Source organism: Schistocerca piceifrons, chromosome 1 (assembly GCF_021461385.2).
Source record: "Schistocerca piceifrons isolate TAMUIC-IGC-003096 chromosome 1, iqSchPice1.1, whole genome shotgun sequence".
Classification (NCBI taxonomy): domain Eukaryota; kingdom Metazoa; phylum Arthropoda; class Insecta; order Orthoptera; family Acrididae; genus Schistocerca; species Schistocerca piceifrons.
This window is the reverse complement of record NC_060138.1, coordinates 167,039,286-167,054,764: the sequence shown is the minus strand read 5'-3', so window position 1 is coordinate 167,054,764 and position 15,479 is coordinate 167,039,286. Positions and strand designations below refer to the sequence as shown.

Genomic DNA, 15,479 nt, shown 5'->3' with positions numbered 1-15,479 from the left:
TGTCCGAGATGCCCAGCCTTATTCCAAAGTAACTTGTATCCCGACTGTCGGGACCACTTGCTTGGCCACTAATACGTTGCCCGTGGTTCATGAACTAGAACATGACTACAGGAACCCACACCATGAACCACAATAATAACGATGATAATAATAATAAAAGGCGCTGCATTTAATAGCAGAGAAAACAGCTCTGTTGATTAACATCGAAAAGACTGAATTAATTACTAGTTGTGAAGACGCACCTAGATGCATATCAGAGAGCCAAAACCGTAGAGTACCTTGAAGAATGGATCTCAGATGATCACAGTAAAACTGTAGCTCTCTTACTCAGTAAAATCAAACTACACAGCACGTGCTTTCAGAAAAATATACGTCTCAAAACATCTGTTGATGAATACCAAACTAAGACACTTAAACTTCCTGGCAGATCAAAACTGTGAGCTGGGCCGAGACCGTTACTTGAGACCTTTGCCCTTCGCGGCAGAGTCTCTAGCCGACTGAGCTACACAAGCGCGACTCACAGCACGTCCTCACAGCTTAACTTCCGCCAGTATACCTCCTACGTTCCAAACGTCGCAGAAGTTCTCCTTCGAAACTTGTAGAACTAGCACTCCTGGAAGAAAGGTTATTGCGGAGACATAGCGTAGCCACAGCCTGGGGGATGTTTCGAGGACTAATTTTTCGCTCTGCAGCGGAATGTATGCTGATATGAAACATCCTGGAAGACGAAAACTGCGTGCCGGACCGTGACACAAAGCTTTAATCTGCCAGGGAGTTTAATAACACAGCCCACTCCACTGCAGGCTGAAAATAAATTCATTCTAGAATGTAGAGCAGTAGTCCTCCATAGAGCAGAGTGCCTATCCATAACCAGAAAGATCCCAATAAGAGTACTCGAGTACAAAAAGGAAATTTTGCTGCGAAAGGCAGTGCGACCAACGATCCTGCCAGATAGGATAGTACAAATCTAGTCGTGAACTCTCACCGATGCCATCAGAAGAAGACGACTAGCTTTCTGTGGTCACCATACTCAGTCGGCTGTCCTCTAAGATCTTCAAAGTAGCCAACAAGGGTAAAATCACTGGACCCTGTGGTTCAGGCAGTTGGGGAAAGATCTTGCAGAACTTGATATTAGGCAAGACGTAATAACTGGCGGGAGTGATTACCATTTAGCTGTTGAAATGATACGAATATCCCTTACAGCTAAGGAAAACAGTAGTGGCAGGCAACAGTGCAGCAAAAACACGAGCACAGTGTTCCACAGATGCCCGAAAGGAGGTAAAAAAACTAGTAGGCGTTACTAGTAACAATAATATCGATTATCTTTGCACTTCTGAAGCCGTGTTTAGCATTATCAGAAATAGAAGGAATGACGAAAGAGGAGAGTATTGAAAATGGCAGTGACAATAACCGTTTAGAGGACAACAGTCTCTCAGGACAATGTGACAAGTAGAGGGAAAGGTGGAAGGGGAGGGGAGTGTTGACAAGAATGAACTGAAGTCAAATACAGCGGGTCCCAGGAGGAAGGCCAATATCCAGGGACGTGACAGGAACGATCATTCGAAACAAAAGAGTGTGGTAAACATAACCTCTTAAATATATATATATGTTCATAGCTATAAGCACGTATATCATATTCGCTACTGTGAAACACATCTCTTCTACTGAGCAAGTGGTTCAAATGGTTCTAATAAGCACAATGGGACTTAATATCTGAGGTCATCAGTCCCCTAGACTTAGAACTACTTAAACCTAACTAACCTAAGGACATCATACACATCCATGCCCGAGGCAGGATTCGAACCTGCGACCGTAGCAGCAGCGCGGTTCCGGACTGAAGCGCCTAGAACCGCTCGGCCACAGTGGCCGGCTGAGCAAGTGGTCATAACCCTTAAGGTATGCACATTGGACCCCACGTTTACTTGGCGATTTTTTCTTTTTGTGGTCCATACTACCTCCTCTCAAAATATGGGTAGCAAAGAGCCTGCGGTAGAAGAGTTTTGTGTGGCAGTGTGAAAGATGACGCAGTGCTGATAGGTCATAAGGTATGCAGTTTAGAGCCGATGTTTATTAGACTTTTTTTTATTCGAAAGATAGTTCCTGTCAATTCCTCCTTGGACGCTCTGCATATAGATATGTGGACGATTAGCTGTGTGGTGTCGTCCAGAGAACATGGTGGTACACCAAAGTCGGCATCGATACCACAGGCGACAACGAATGGGAGAGGCTGAATAACACACGTTCTCCTTTTCTGCACAGCAGCGCCCTCACACAGAGGTCAATATAGAGCCGAACTTGGAAGCACCGTGCTCATTTCGTGACTTCAGCTGAAGCAGTCATCATCATCGAGTCGGTCTAAAGAGTTACTAAGTCTCAGATATAAGTACACTTTCATAAGTGTTGAACATTGTTCTTCAAAGGAAGAGTTTGTTAATTATTGCGTTATGTGACGCCTTAATAGTCAGTGGCAGAATTAAAATCTCAAGCACTCCTGTGGCAAAGGATTGTATCAAGCTGACTGAATATTTTTATCATGTTTGTAATAAAGTGAACTAATATATCACATATTGTAGCTCCGATGAGCAGTCTCCCAGAGCAGTCAAAGAACCACAGTTGTATGTGGATGCTTGTAGTTTGGGGTGTTCATAAAAAGCTTTCTTATGAACCTCGATAGGAATTTGATTTCTCGGATTTTTGAGGAAAGTCATTCTTAAGTCGGGTTCCTGATACAGAAGAGGATTATGAGAGTATGGTTGGTTGGTTTAAAAGGGGAGGAAGGGACCAAACTGCTTGGTCATCGGTCCCTATCAGTATGTAGTGTGTAGTAGGTGTCGCGTGGAGTTTGGCTGTGGTAGCTGCCAGAATACACAGGATGAGCAGTTCATCTGAGCACGTGCAAACATACCCAGCGTTGTGCGCAGCCGGCGGCAAAGGGGAAGGGCGTTTGCATCCTGTTTGTGTGAGCGGCCGCACCGCTGCGGTAACGGGGAACACGAGACAGCGGCAGAGACGGCGGAGGGCGTAGGCGCCTGCCGGCGGCCTTGGCTGCGCAGTCTGGAATCTGCAGTCCCGGCGGGGGACCCGTGGGACCGGAGCGCCTCGTAACAGCTCAGGTGAACTACTCGCCTAGCTCCTGAGTGTCGGCTCAGACCGCTGCAGCGTGTAATGCCGACCCTTCACCAGTCTCGGGTATTTCCCACAGGAAGCCGTCCCCCTGCCTCCCTCCCACCTCCTCCTCCTCCTCCTCCTATTCATGTTCCGCAAGAACCAAGCGAGGCAGCCCAGCGTTTAAAGCCACCTGGTGCGAATGCTAACGAAGAGGGGTAACATTCACAGACCACTTCCCAGTACTCCCTTGCATTGGCTTGTGTAGGATATGGACCAAAAATACTGGAACACGGCAGGAAATGAATGCTAGATTATACACTGAAGACCCAAAGAAAACGGTACACCTGCCTAATATCGTGTAGGGCCTCCGCGAGGACGCAGAAGTGCCGCAACACGACGTGGCATGGGCTCGACTAATGTTTGAAGTGGTGCTGGAGGGAACTGACACCATTAATCCTGCAGGGCTGTCCATAAATTCGTAAGGGTAGGAGGGAGTGGAGATCTCTTTTGGACAGCACGTTGCAAGGCATCCCAGATACGCTCAATAATGTTCATGTCTGGTGAGTCTGGTGGCCAGCGGAAGTGTTCAAACTCAGAAGAGCGTTCCTGGAGTCGCTCTACAGCAATTCTGGACCTGTGGGGTGTCGCATTGTCCTGTTGGAATTGCCCAATGCACAATGGACATGAATGCATGCAGCTGATCAGACAGGATCTTTATGTACTTATCACCCGTCAGAGTCGTATCACGGTTCCCGTACCACTCCAACTGCACAGCCCTCGCACCATTACGGAGCCTCCGTTAGCCTGAACAGTCCCCTGCCGACATGCAGGGTCCGTGGATTCATGAGGTTGTCTCTGTCCCCGTAGACGTCCATCCGCTCTACAGAATTTGAAACGGGACTCGTCCGAACAGGCAACACGTTCCCACTCATCAACAGTCCAAGTCGGTGTTGACAGGCCTAGGCGAGGCGTAAAGCTGTGTGTCGTGCAGACATCAAGGCTACACGAGTGGAGCTTCGGCTCCGAAAGCCGATTCAATAATGTATATTGAATGGTTCGCACGCTAACGCTTGTTGATGTCCCAGCATTGAACTTTGCCGCAATTTGTGGAAGGGTTGCACTTCTGTCACGTTGAACGATTGTCTTCAGTTGACGTTGGTTCCGTTCTTGCTGGATCTTTTCCCGACCGCAGCGATGTCAGAGATTTGATGTTTTAACGGATTCCTGATGGTCATGTTACACTCGTGAAATGGTCGCACGGGAGAAAATGGTTCAAATGGTTCAGAGCCCTATGGGACTTAAGATCTTAGGTCATCAGTCCCCTAGATTTTGCACTACTTAAACCTAACTAACCCAAGGACATTACACACATCAATGCCCGAGACAGTATTCGAACCTGCGACCATAGCGGTCGCGCGGTTCCATACTGAAGCGCCTAGAACCGCTCGGCCACACAGGAAAATCCGCACTTCATCGCTTCCTCGGAGATGCTGTGCCCCATCGCTGGTGCGCCGACTATAACACCACGTTCAAACTCACTTAGATCTTGATAACGTGCCACTGGAGCAGCATTAACCGATCTAAAAACTGCGCTGGGTACTTGTCTTATATAGGCGTTGCCGACCTCAGTGCCGTATTCTGCCTGTTTAGGTATCTCGGACCGCAGTGCTGTATTCTGCCTGTTTACGTATCTCGGTATTTGAATACGCATTCCTATACCAGTTTATTTGGCGCTTCAGTGTAAATGCGTATGCTAGCCGAACCTGCAAGTTTCGCAGTTGTATCTGACGGCAAACGGCACCCCTGCAATGTCCCTAATACGTTTTAAGTGTCAGTCGTAGTCAAAACAGTATTCTATGTATTTGTGGGTGCATTGTGTTGCAGGTAAGTGAATTGGAACGCAGGCAGATTGTCCGTGTTCGAATGGTGGGTGTTTACGTAACCAAGGCAGCCGAAGTGTTTGTTGTTTCAGTAGGCACTGTACAGATTATTTATATCGTATAGCGAAAAAGCTTCATCAGCTAAATCACAGCCCGAACAAAATAGTGCGCCGATGGATTGTGATGGACGGTTATTCAAGAGGATCACGACGAAAAACGGCAGAACAACAGCTGAAGAAACCACTGCAGAACTGAACGTTGAACTTGCAAACACTGTCAGCACAACAACAACACGAAGGAAACCCGTAGAAACAAGGAATTGCAGGACGAGCTGCAACGGTGTAAATGTAAGTGACAGGAAAACGTGGTGCCGAAACCATAAAATTTGGGCTATGGAGGAATGAAAGAAAATAATTTGGTTCGATGAGTCTTGTTTCACACTATTTCCGACTTCTACCTGAGTTTACATCTCAACAGTGAAGCATAGCGTTGGTACGGTGATAATTGGGCAGCCATATCGTGGTATTTCATGGGCGCCATTGTCACTCTGCAAGGTCGCATTATTGCCAAGATTTATGTGACCATTTTCGTTGATCAGGTCCATCCCATGGTACAGTGTTTGTTACCCAACTGGTGATGCTGTGTTCCAGGGAAACATGGTTCACTCAGCTCGCATCGCCCTGAAATTGGTTTGTGACCATGAGGGTGAATTGTCGCGTCTCACCTGGCCAACAGTCACCAGATCTCATTAGTGAGATCAAGCGAAGCAACAAGTGTGGGATTTATCTGTAGGGAAGAAAAAACCCCATTGGGTATCAATTTCATTTGAAAATATACTTCGAATGTCTTACGGAATTTGTACTGATGTGGTTGGTAGTTTTGTGTTATTGAAGTGATCGTATATTTCAGTGTTAAAGCAGATTTTGAAATTTAAGAAAAATGAGAGTCAGTTACTTTTGTGGATTTCATAGAAGTTCTTAGAGATCTGCAACTTTTACTATCGTGTACAGGAAAGAAATATACGAGGGCGTGCCGAACAGTAATGCCTCCGATTAAATTGTATTTGAAAACTCTGGAAGTTCTTTTAATAAAACGTTATTAACATTCTACATCTTTATTCTTGATGTGTACATATTTGTGACTGAAAATAGTCACCCTAGGGACGAACACATTTCTTTCAACGAGAAACCAGTAGAATGTTTTACATTGTTCACGAAGCCATAACCTCACCTCTGCTTGCAACACTATCAAAGTAAAGCCGTCAAAGGATTTTTTTTTTTACTTTTGGAAACAGATGCAAATCAGTGGCCCGAGGTGTGACTGTATGGAGGATGATCGATGACAGGCGCGGGATTGTCGCAGAAATCGCAGCGCTTGTGCCATGCTGAAGGGGTGCTCCGTATGTGGATGACCTTTTCGAACTCGAAACTCGATTACAGCTTGCTGTTTCTCACGCAACAACGAAGTTACGTTACACGCCGCCACGTTACACGCTACAGCTGGGAGCCCTCTAGCGGCAGAGGGCTGCAAATACGTACACATGAAGAACAAAGATGTAGAATGTTAATAACGTTTATTTAAAAATCTTTAAGTGGTTTCTCATAAATTCGGAGACATTACTTTTGAGATCGCGCTCATAGTTCACGCAGCCAAATACGGAACAATCTATTCAGAGCCATCACTTAATAAACCTTTAGGATTTATTTTAGGATCCTGGTCTGTGATCGCAGCTGGACCGGGCTTAATGTTTCTTGCGCATCCAGATGCGAAGCTAGACGGAGAGTGTAACACCATTCAGTGATCGCTTTCCGATGGGCCGATTCTCCATCCCCCTTCGGACCCACGCCTTTCGCGCCATGGCCGGGATTGATGTGATGCAAGATTTTGTTACGAAATGTCCACGCTACAGCCGAATCCTGTTTAACGCCGCCTGGCCAGTACTCGGCTAGTGGGAGGTGGGCAGTGCCGGAGTGCAGGAACGGGAACACTACACGGGACGGCATTGGCATTGCGCACGGTCCCGCCACAGAAAACCTTGGTCGTCTGTAGTAGCTAATTCGGATGATAAGCTTCAGTCGGTGATTTCGTTATCTGAATTCAACCTCCTGCCGTGAAGAGCCCGAAAGTTATCTCCTGCTTCCAGTATTCGACAGTGAGAAACCTATTAATACACTACAATGCCAACCGCTCCGCCACCTCGGTTGGTGCCCGACAGTGAGCGCTGAAAGTATCCGAGATGAACTCCGCTTAACGGCGGCGTTATTTTGGGCGCAATAGCGGCCGCGTAACTTGAGACTGCCGTAAAGAATGTGTCGGCTGCCCACTCCCTTTATTCACATCTGCAGGCGGGACCCTCCGGACACCTGTTGCTCAAGTCTTGATCCCCGCCAGCAGCTGCAGCGACCAGACTAACTCGTCGACAGCCCCTCTAGCAAAACAACGAAAAACTACGTGGAACACCCACGGAGACAGGCACCAACACGATGAAACGCTCCTTTCGTCCGTCCTCCGAGTTACGTTAATGTCGCGCCCTGTCCCACACTCTCGGCCGCTCACAAGTAGAGGTCACCAGGGGTGGGACCGACTTTCTGAAACCATCCACATGGTGAGTAGGTTAAGACCCCTACTATCACACCCTGCAGCCGTTCACCCTGGTGGCCCCTCATTTGCGAGCAATCAACGGAAAAAAAATCCGAATTTTATGCAGCGCTCAATTCCGTTAAAGGAGGAAAATTATGTAGACTGATTGCGTGGTGCAATAGCTAGGGTACGGCCTTCGTGCTGAGCCCCTTAGATTCAAATTTCATCCCGTGCTGTAACTTTTTTTCTTGGTATATCTTTATCAAAGTGATTTTGATCATCACTATTATTCAATTAACTGGTTTAAATCTATTTTTTTTAATTTCTATTCCTTCGTCACATTTTATCATCGTCTCATGTTTCCATATATGTAATTATTTTTCCACTTAGAATTTTTTTGACCTGAATTTAATTATATTTATCTTTTACTGTATTTGAATTTTTGAAGCTTTTGAACTATCGGTTGAAAACAAAAGACGAAATAATCTGTTTATATTTACTGCGAAATAGATCGAAAATGTATTTTTCGGTACATGATGTAAATACCTTTTTGGGTGGTAATCCTCGTCTAAGCATTTAAAACATAGGCTAAATTACGGTTGCACTCTGGACAAAATAACTGAGATGAAGATTTAATCGAAAGGAGATATAAGTAAAACAAAATTCAAGAAAAATGAAGTACAGAAATAATGACTGCAATAACATAGATGTAAAAATAGGATGTCAAAGTAAAAGAAATTAAACCGAAATAAACACACAAAATTAATTAAAGTCACGCGAAAAAGGGTTCAAATGGTTCTAAACACTATTGTACTTAACATCTGACGTCATCAGTCCACTAAAACTTAGAGCTACTTAAACCTAAGTAACCTAAGCGCATCAAACACATCCATGCCCGAGGCAGGATTGGAAGCTGCGACCGTAGCAGCAGCACGGTTCCGGACTGAAGCGCCTAGAAGAGAGTTTCAAATGGAAAAAGAATGATAAGATGAAAACTGAGAGCAAAGGAAGAAGCTGATATGACGATTAAAATTACGTGACAAAGGAACAGAAATAAAAAATTAAATTTAAACCAATTATATGAATGAAAGTAACGAGCAAAGATATTTCTATAAAAATTCAAAAATAAAAAAATTGAATTATCTGACCGGATTCGAACCCACGACCTTCTGACTGTCACGGCCTTATCCTATCCATTACAAAACACAACCAGTCAATATAATACTGGTATTTTAGTGCAACTGAACACCACGCAAAGTCTCGAATTTATTTATTTATTTATTTTTTCAACTCGCAAATATGGGCCTACCAGGGTGAATGGTCACAGGGTGTGACAGCTGGGATATTAACTTAAATCACACTATACACGGTTTCAAAAAGTCAATCCTGTAGCTGACGACCTCTCATTGTTAGTAAATATCCACACTGTATATGCGACGTGCGGCGCTCGAGACAACTAATGCGACTTACACGGCTCTACAGATTTAATCGGAAACATTTATCGGGGAGGAGAGGTGTTGCCGTGAAGTTCGTGGTCGCCCGTCTTTGTGCCAATGTCCAGGATCAAATTTCAAACGTCTTCCCAGTGTCGCATTCGAAAGAGCTTTCAGTCGTCTCGGAACGCTTGTAGGTCATGTACCATTTTTGAAGAGAGTCTTATATTATTATTCTTGGAAAATACTGGTAATGGCACGACAGAGAGGGATAGCGATCAGGTACCCTTCTGTCCAGAAGGTATTTATTACGAGGATGTTCTACTAGTGACGCGCAAAAATTTGTGCCAGACCAGGACAAGAAACAGGATTTCCCGCTTGTCGTGAGTGATCACGTTAGCAGCTTCGGCTATCCAGGAACGCTTCCAGGACCAACCCAGACTTCCTTCCGTATGTTATACTGTCTACGATCCTGAGCAGGAATCGAAGTAAAGCTGCGAGCCATGGGGTCTTAGTAAGTGTGATGTGTGGAAGTCGGTCCTGAAAGCGTGCTTGGATAGGCGATGTTGGTAAAGTGTGTTACGAGGAGGTAATATCGTCATACCTAATGCAGCTAATGTCAGAAAGATTGCACAATTGAGAATAAATTCCACGTTTTAGCATTTTTGGAGTCGGGAATTAGTGACCCTGAAGTTGGAAGATAGTCATCCTTCTCTAGTAACAAAGCTGCTTTTCAATGCGGGAATCCTACAAGAATTCTGAAATGTGTTCCGTGTGCAGGAGACGGTTGATGTTCAGATTTTCCCAGATTTTTTTATACGAGTGTGGCGGTTTAGTAATCGTGTATGTGCTTGGTAAGAAGAGGACTCATTTCAAAGTCATTAACCAAGTGGAGGTACTGGTTAATACACAATGCCGATGTTGGCAGCGAGATCTTACTGAAGCCAATAAGTTACTTTTGTTTTCGGGTGTTCAGTGTATTTTTATGACATTTTCTATGTTGTCTTTAAACTGTTCTCGTATCTTATCAGCATACTTTACAAGAAACCAGTTGAAGATAGGTGTATTGAATATTAGGGGTGATAGGTGTATTGAATATTAGGGGTGTTTGTTTTTCAGTACGGTGGTCCTCAAAGCGAAGCTAGAGACAGTTACATAGAGTGTACTACACTACTGGCCATTAAAATTGCTACACCAAGAAGAAATGCAGATGACAAAGGGGTATTCATTGGACAAATATATTATACTAAAACTGACATATTACATTTTCACGCAATTTGGGTGCATAGATTCTGAGAAATCAGTACCCAGAACAACCACCTCTGGCCGTAATAGCGGCCTTCATACGCCTGGGCATTGAGTCAAACAGAGCTTGGATGGCGTGTACAGGTACAACTGCCCATGCAGCTTCAACACCATACCACAGTTCATCAAGAGTAGTGACAGGCGTATTGTGACGAGCCAGTTGCTCGGCCACCATTGACCAGACGTTTTCAATTGGCGAGAGATCTGGAGAATGTGCTGGCCAGGGCAGCGGTCGAACATTTTCTGTATCCAGAAAGGCCCGTACAGGACCTGCAAAATGCGGTGCTTGGTAAGAAGAGGACTCATTTCAAAGTCATTAACCAAGTGGAGGTACTGGTTAATACACAATGCCGATGTTGGCAGCGAGATCTTACTGAAGCCAATAAGTTACTTTTGTTTTCGGGTGCTGAAATGTAGGGTTTGGCCGGGATCGAATGAGGGGTAGAGCCACGGGTCGTAGCACATCTGAAATGTAACGTCCACTGTTCAAAGTGCCGTCAAGGCGAACAAGAGGTGACCGAGACGTGTAACCAATGGCACCCCGTACCATCACGCCGGGTGATACGCCAGTATGGCGATGACGAATACACGCTGCCAATGTCCGTTCACCGCGATATCGCCAGACACGGATGCGACCATATGATGCTGTAAACAGAACCTGGATTCATCCGAAAAAATGACTTTCGCCATTCGTGCACCCAGGTTCGTCGTTGAGTACAGCATCGCAAGCGCTCCTGTCTGTGATGCAGCGTCGAGGGTAACCGCAGCCATGGTCTCCGAGCTGATAGTCCATGCTGCTGCAAACGTCGTCGAAATGTTTGTGCAGATGGTTGTTGTCTTGCAAACGTCCCCATCTGTTGACTCAGGGATCGAGACGTGGCTGCACTATCCGCTACAGCCATGCGGATAAGATGCCTGTCATCTCGACTGCTAGTGATACGAGGCCGTTAGGATCCAGCACGGCGTTCCGTATTACCCTCCTGAACCCACCGATTCCATATTCTGCTAACAGTTACTGGATCTCGACCAACGCGAACAGCAATGTCGCGATACGATAAACCGCAATCGCGATAGGGTACAATCCGACCTTTATCAAAGTCGGAAACGTGATGGTACGCATTTCTCCTCCTTACACGAGGCATCACAACAACGTTTCACCAGGCAGTGCCGGTCAACTGCTGTTTGTGTATGAGAAATCGGTTGGAAACTTTCCTGATGTCAGCACGTTGTAGGTGTCGCCACCGGCGTCAACCTTGTGTTAAAGCTCTGAAAAGCTAATGATTTGCATATCAGAGCATCTTCTTCCTGTCGGTTAAATTTCGCGTCTGTAGTACGTCATCTTAGTGGTGTAGCAATTTTAATGGCCAGTAGTGTATATAGAGTGTACTATTAATAGTCTAGTAGTAGCGAAAATCAATCCGAGTTTGCCAATAAACTTTTTCCCAGCTGAGTGTCGGAGTAATTCTTGTGTAGCGTACCTCGTGCGCCAATATAGCGTGCATTGAGGCCGCGTCCGTGAGTGAGGCTTAAGCGACGCCACGACATTTTTGAATACGATATGAAGTAACTTTTCATTGCGAATGCCTTTCAGTCTGTTGACATTTATACGGTGTGGCGGGAAGGGGGAATAAACTCCAGAAACAAGTTGGTTACCCCAAAGTAAACAGCTGTTTCGAACTGAGTAGATTATTTTTGTTGGGGAAATTGCAGTGAGAAATGAAATGAACCAGTTGAAGTTTAACACGATCAGTTTTCATGCAATTCCTATACCTCACTCTTTTTATTTTAAAGAACGGCAGTATAAGAGTGGAGAACAAAGGAAATATTAGTCCTCTTCAGATTCTTCAACTTCGGAGGTGTTGGATTTACCCTCTGGTATTATGCAACAATAACGAAAATAGTCAGAAATACTTAGAATTCCGTATGTCGCGCTTCACTCACTCACTTACCTGTATTTTATCGCAGTAGTTAAGCACGGCGTTATAACTTTTCCGTGACAGAACAACTGTTTTCATTAGATAAATCCGCTTTCGATTTCGCGGCCGTGTTTCGAAATGCTGTGTTGTTAACAAAAGCACCAGAAGTGAAGAACTCTTCAGACATACGTAGCAATAACGGAAATCGACAAGGATGATCGCCGGTTGGCCCGGGTATGTACAGGAACGCACCACGTTTGCTGTTTTTGCGCAGGTGCTCTTCGTCTACGCTACAATAGCTACGGAGCGTAACACTCGAGAGCTGCAGGTTGACTCCCACATCTCGGCTACTAGCCAACTGGGCTGTGCGGCCTGTAGACAAATACTGTGACAGTTGTTTGAGGTTGCGGCATGTACTACTAGAGAGCGGTTCCTCCTAGACCGCCAACAAGTTCCTGGGCAGGCCACAGAGCGGTTATGCCTTAAAATAGTTGTGGACTGTCCAAATGACTGCGTAAAGCACGTGAATGTGTAACCATGAGGTGGAATTTTTCACTGCGAAATGTTAATGTGCGTGAAAAACGCATTATGTTGTGCTGGGTTTCGGTAACGTACTACGTAGCGCAATCTGATAAAGATGAAAGTTCGCTTTCGGTGTCACTCTCCGAACTACGCAGACTCCCTATTGGAATAACGCTTACAAAGCCAAAGTGTCAAGTTCGGTCGGCCGGTGTGGCCGAGCGGTTCTAGGCGCTTCAGTCTGGAACCGCGCGACTGCTACGGTCGCAGGTTCAAATCCTGCCTTGGGCATGGATGTGTATGATGGCGTTAGGTTAGTTAGGTTTAAGTAGTTCTAAGTTCTAGGGGACTGATGACCTCAGATGTGAAGTCCCATAGTGCCCAGAGCCATTTGAACCCTTTTTTTTGTCAAGTTCGGTCGTTTCATTAGAACTTGCGAACTAGTAAAAAAATATGCGGATTCAAGGAAGCGGACTTACACAACAGAGACCCGTTATTAACTCAGGATTATTTGTTGCTAAGAGGTCAAGTGTGTTTTTACAACCGTTTACTATTCGCGTTATCATCGACAAGCTGTAGTGTGCTTGTTTTGTAAATAAAACCACCTTTTCCTGCTGCCACGTAATTTATTCATCCAAATAAATGAAGTGGCAGTAGGAAAAGGCGGTTTTATTTACAAAACAATTAATTCTATGCTTACTGCGGAGGATGGCCACGCAAACAAACTTGTTAATAGTACTGCTGTTTGTCATATTGCTCAGCGTCAATGAAATATTCCGGTCATTTGAGTCTTTCGTTATGAATTTGCATACGTTACGCGACTGTTTGCGTGCAAAAACGGTCTCGTAACGCTATTACACTCTCCTGGTGTCCACCTCAAGTTATATCAGCGTTTGTGGATGTTCATCTATCCAGAATTACGTGCTAAATAAATAAATAATCTTGTGTGGCTCCCAGGATGGTGCAGGACTTATGCGTAGAGGCAACTTTGGAGACTTTGTTCGATTTTGCTGCTGATTTAAGAAAGCAGCTTTTGATTCGGTCTCTCGTGGCTCAAGGATCCCATTCCAGATCATATCACCACAGGAAAATTCTAGGTGGTCGCCAGGAATAGAAAAAAATATGTTCAAATGTGTGTGAATCTTATGGGACTTAACTGCTAAGCCCATCAGTCCCTAAACTTACACACTACTTAACCTAAATTATCCTAAGGGCAAACACACACACCCATGCCCGAGGGAGGACTCGAACCTCCGCCGGGACCAGCTGCACAGTCCACGACTGCAGCGCCTGAGACCGCTCGGCTAATCCCGCGGGGCCCGGGAATAGAAGTCCGGGCCTCTGCGACACTAGCCAGCAGAGGGAAACGCTCCTCTCTCATCGTTAGCCACTTTCATCGTACACGGTATTCACACATCCATTTACTGCGAAGTGGGCCTTGAACAATACACGCGGCTTCCCGGAAAGAAAGCCTTCACTCCTGATGCGACGTAAAGGGCGAGACCTCCAGCGGCGCCCTTAAAGGTAGGCTCAGACACGCCCTCGCCCTCCGCCCCTACGTTCGCCTTCACCGCCCCTTCTCCGGCTCGCAGGAGGATCGCGCCTAATTGCGTCGATAAACACGTCAGGAATGTTTTAACAGCGGGGAGCGCCGCGGCCGGACCCGTTACAGCCTTCCCTGTTACCTTCTGCTGACTCCCTGCTGCACGAGATACCTCTGACTTCGTGGTGCGTCAGTCCCAAATCATGGGCCCTCCTGCTGCGCTACCTTAAAGCTCCGTCACAGGGAGGAACAAAATTCACTTCACAGTTAGCTCATACCTGACAGAACCTGTCTTTAACCTCTTCAGTACTCACATAATGTGTATGCTCCATCCAACTTACTTTTTTTGTTTTTTTTTTAGCTCATTGGGTAAACTAACCTCGCTGCGCCTGATGTAGCATATGCTTTATACAAAAGTATTTTGTGTGCACATCACTTGTTTATGCATGTTCCTAGTAGGTGACAGAATGGGACTGCAGAAAACTTTTATCGCAGTTCCAGCATGTCTTCGAGAAATAAAGATAATTTCTCTCGGTTTTTAGTAATTTAGTAGTGGAATGTATTTGGCATATGGTGCAACATGCTAATATGCCCCACGCTATCAATAATTGATGTTTACGTCATCACAACAATACCGCGACATACTTTTCGACGTAGCACTGGCTCTAGATACTACATCGACTTATCTGGTTTATTTCCGTATTATAGATATTTCACGTATTTTCAACATAAATAGTAAATGCTTTGAATACGTGACGCGAAGATACATGCAGAATGTGTCTTCGTGACAATCGCGTCAGTTCACTTACAACAGTGTAGTAGAAGAGGTGAAATGATAATTAGACACCCTAGCCGCAAACAGGCATTGATGTACTTCATTGGGGTTATGTTGAAAATGTGTGCCCCGACCGGGACTCGAACCCGGGATATCCTGCTTACATGGCAGACGCTCTATCCATCTGAGCCACCGAGGGCACAGAGGATAGTGCGTCTGCAGTGACTTACCCCTTGCACGCTTCATTTCTAGCAAAGCTGCATAATTATATACGGTAACTGTTCTTTCGGGAACAATATGGATTCCCGGCCATTGACCTTCTTGTGCGAACGCACACGCTATTCCCGAACTCGTACGGGACTTGGTAGATTAATCTGCCACGAGCAATGAGTATGATGGGCAAACATCCATTAGGCGGAC

At 45.5% G+C, this 15,479-nt stretch overlaps 1 protein-coding gene and 1 non-coding gene across 6 annotated transcripts in view; one reads left to right on the top strand and one right to left on the bottom strand.

Moving 5' to 3' along the window:
* Positions 1 to 15,479, top strand: part of LOC124784187 (protein yippee-like 2) — a 627,503-nt gene that overhangs the window by 463,270 nt on the left and 148,754 nt on the right. The gene's annotated exons all lie outside the window — the stretch shown is intronic.
* Trnat-ugu lies at positions 15,185 to 15,259 on the bottom strand. Its single transcript has one exon. It is a non-coding gene; the product is annotated as a tRNA-Thr (tRNA).